Here is a 3838-nt window from a genome sequence, read left to right as displayed (position 1 = left end):
CACACAATAAGCTCTCAGTAAATATGATTGAATGAACTGATTGTTAGAGGGAGAATACATACAAAGCAGGAGGGCACTGTTGAGGTACACACTTGGAAATACAATCATTTGCCCAGGTAACTCCTCTTCACTCTTGCCATAAGGCCAGTGTTAGCCCTTGCCTATGGGCCCTTTCTCAAAGACAATAGCCTGTCCTCTACGTCTTCTTGGTACACCCTAATTCATTCAATAATAAATATTTATTTATTTATTTTATTTGTACATATTTATTCTATTTATTTTATTTTGTTAATATGTTTTGTTTTGTTGTCTGTCTCCCCCTTCTAGACTGTGAGCCTGCTGTTGGGTAGGGACCGTCTCTATATGTTGCCAACTTGTACTTCCCAAGCGCCTAGTACAGTGCTCTGCACACAGTAAGCGCTCAATAAATACGATTGAATGAATGAATTCAATCACTCATTCAGTCATATTTATTAAGCACTTACTGTGTGCCCTAATGGTAACTGGCCCACCAAGCTGGAGCTAACTACCTCTTTAGCTCTGACCTCTCTACCACTTCTCTATTTCACGTCTCTTGCCATCATGTTCACTCCCCTGATATGACAAGCCAACACCTCCTTTTCAACATACCCCACCACTAAAGCATCTTGTCTTCCCTTCTAAATTCTCTCCTCCAGCACATTTTCCCATTTCTGTCGATAATCTGCAACCTGTAACTGCAACCAGCAAGCTTGGTGTAACTCTCGACACCTTGCTGCCAATCATACCCAATCAATCACTCAATCAGTGGTATTTATTGAGTGCTTGCTGTGTGCAGAGTACTTTTCAGTGGTCTTAGGAGAGTATAATACGAGAGAGTTGGTAGAGATGTTCCCTGACCACAAAGAGCTTACAGTTTTGAGAGGGAGATACGCATTAAAATAAATTGTGGATATAATTACTGTGGGGCTGAGGGTGAGGTGAATTTCAAGTGCTTAAAGGGTACAACCCCTCTCAGATACTCTACCAGTCTCAGCCATGGGAGGGAGAGTCAAGCAGAGGCCTATCCATTCCATTCCTACGTTGGCCAGTGGCTAGTGAGCAGAAGAAAATCTGCAACAAGTTAAAACTCACCTGTTCTAGGCAGCAGTGACACAGGAGAGAATCAAGGGGAGACTCAGGTTTACTGCATGGAAAAGGGCAGTGGTAAACCACTTCTGGATTTTGACCAAGAAAACTCTATGGATACACTACCAGAACGATTGCAGATGGAGACGGGGCATTCTGGGTGAGACATGTCTGTGGTGTCGCTATGAGTTGGAAAGAATTGAAAGCATAAGACAAGACAAAGGGAATAAATCCAAGTGCAAAGGTGACACAGAGGGCAGTGCAGATAGGGGAAGTGAGGACTGAGACAGGGAAGACCTCGTGGAGGAAATGCTATTTTAGGAGGGTTTTGAAAGTGGGGACAGGGATGTTGGATATATAGGGGGAAGGGAGTTCATCAGACCCGGGGTGGTCTGATGACATTATGCCTGATTTAATGCGGCAAACACCCAGTCATCAGAGAGAGGTTATGGGCAAAGAGTCGGGGTTGGGGGTAAAATAGACAAGACCGAAGTACAGCAAGTAGGCTGATGTTAGAGTTAAATCCTGTCAATTCATCTTCCATGACATTTCATAGATCTGCCCTTTCCTGTCTACCCAAACAGCCATCACCTTGATTCTAGTATTTATCGTATCATGGAGTAGTGGAGCTTGGTGACATCTAGAGCAGACCTTTTTAAGGATACATTGCTCACCTGAAGAAGGAGTGGCTAGCAAAGATGCCCTAAACATTGCCCGCTTCACCAAATTCAAAAGTGGCTTGCCTGAGGACTACACCTGGTGAACATTTCATCTACACCAGGACTAAGATTTTAGCATCATCATTGAAAATGAAAGCCAACTTTTGGTATGTGTCTAATATACAAGAGAAGGAGCAGTTTACTGCAACAGAAGCAAATCATGACAGGGTCCCAGAGATGATGTGGTATTTAAGGGCTTATTATGTCTAAGTAGGAGGGAGAACAGGTACTTAATCCCTGATTTACAGGTGAGAAAATGGAGGCACAGAGAACTTAACTGACTTGCCCAAGGTCACACAACAGACAGGTGGTAGGATTTGAACCCAGGCCCTCTGACTCCCTGGCACAGGCTTTTTCCACTAGAACAGTCTACTAGGACTGATAGCTATTTCTGGACACTTGGTAGGTTTTAGAGTTCAAGACCGAATATTCTTTTGTGAATCAAAGCAAAGCCATGTATAGCTCCCTGAATCGAATCTTCCCAGAGAGAAAACTCCAAGGATAACAGCTGCCAAAAATCTCTTCTGCCAAGAGTCCAAGTGATTAGGGCATACACAAAGCTCCCTAACGGAGACTCAGATGAGCCTCATATTTCCGAGGGCAAGAAAAGCCACTCTTGAAGGAAAGCAATAAAAAGGAAACAATCGGGAAAGTGGGTGGAAAGCCAATTCCGAGACTCTCTTAGTACCATTATCCTAAGGCAAGATGGAGAGGATCTCTGGGTCAAGAGGAGAAAGCCCTGCATTGGAAAGTGGGAGCACATGGTTTCACACTCCCTTGTCTCACTCATATTTCACTTGTTCGTCCTTGAATAAATCCCAGTGTTGCAGTCAGGCTCAGTGGAAAGAGCACAGGCTTTGGAGTCAGAGGTCATGGGTTCAAATCCCGACTCTGCCAATTGCCAGCTGTGTGACTTTGGGCAAGTAACTTAACTTCTCTGGGACTCAGTTACCTCATCTGTAAAATGGGGATTAAGACTGTGAGTCCCCCGTGGGATAACCTGATCTCTTTGTAACCTCCCCAGTGCTTAGAACAGTGCTTTGCACATAGTAAGTGCTTAATAAATGCCATTATTATTATTATTATTATTTCTCATTGGTAGCAGGAGTCTGGAAGTTAATGCTGACCTGCCTCCCGGAGGAATCGGACAGAATCATTTTAAAGCACTGTTGGAAAGACCGAACAAGGGAATGGGAAACCTTCCAAGTAATAAGCCATCTGTGGATCGCACTCCCTCAACCACATTGAGGAGTCATCTCTTTTCCTCACTCCAAATACGCACAGGTTGGGAAATCTGGGTGTAAAACCTTCAAGTCAGTTTTCTTGTTCTCAGAAAACTGCTGTCCTGTTCAGCCAGGTGCAAGATGGAATGTGTAACTTTCTTCAAGACTCTCCCCTCTCCCCTCACCTAATTTTCTATCACTTCAAAATAGAATAGAGAAAAAAATAAAGGGGGCATGATTTCACTTGGAGAAGATCCCAAAGGAGAGCAAAGCTATTCATCGTGTGTGACATGAAACAGATGTGGTCAGAGAAAGCTGAACCCAGAAACAAACATTCTGCCAGCTTGAGTTCTTAGGAAAAAGCTCTTACAGTTGGAAAGTCTCCTCAGATTGACAGTTCCCCACCATAGGGAATCCAATCATCATAACTGGGAGATCAATAGGCAAGAAAGATTTTTCCCATTATATTATTTTGGGGACAAATTACTGCCTCATTATCCTTTTAGAACCTCTGTATGGAGTGAGTAAGGTCTGATGATTTACTGCTGCAAACACCCTGTCATCAGAGACTTCCTAAAGTCTCTTTATTTTAAAATTGAGCTCACTGTAGTGAAAAGCCAACTATGAATTTCTTATCAATCAATCAATGGTATTTGTTGAGCCTTTACATTTGGCAGAGCACTGTACTAAGCACTTGGGAGATTACACAGTTGATAGATCTGATGCCTGCCCCCAAGGAGTTTACTATCTGTCAAAAGTCCATTTTCAATGATGGGTAAGGTGAAAGAG

The sequence above is a fragment of the Tachyglossus aculeatus genome, chromosome 19 (assembly GCF_015852505.1).
Source record: "Tachyglossus aculeatus isolate mTacAcu1 chromosome 19, mTacAcu1.pri, whole genome shotgun sequence".
Taxonomy (NCBI): domain Eukaryota; kingdom Metazoa; phylum Chordata; class Mammalia; order Monotremata; family Tachyglossidae; genus Tachyglossus; species Tachyglossus aculeatus.
The sequence above is the reverse complement of the archived record's forward strand: the minus strand, read 5'-3'. Positions refer to the sequence as shown.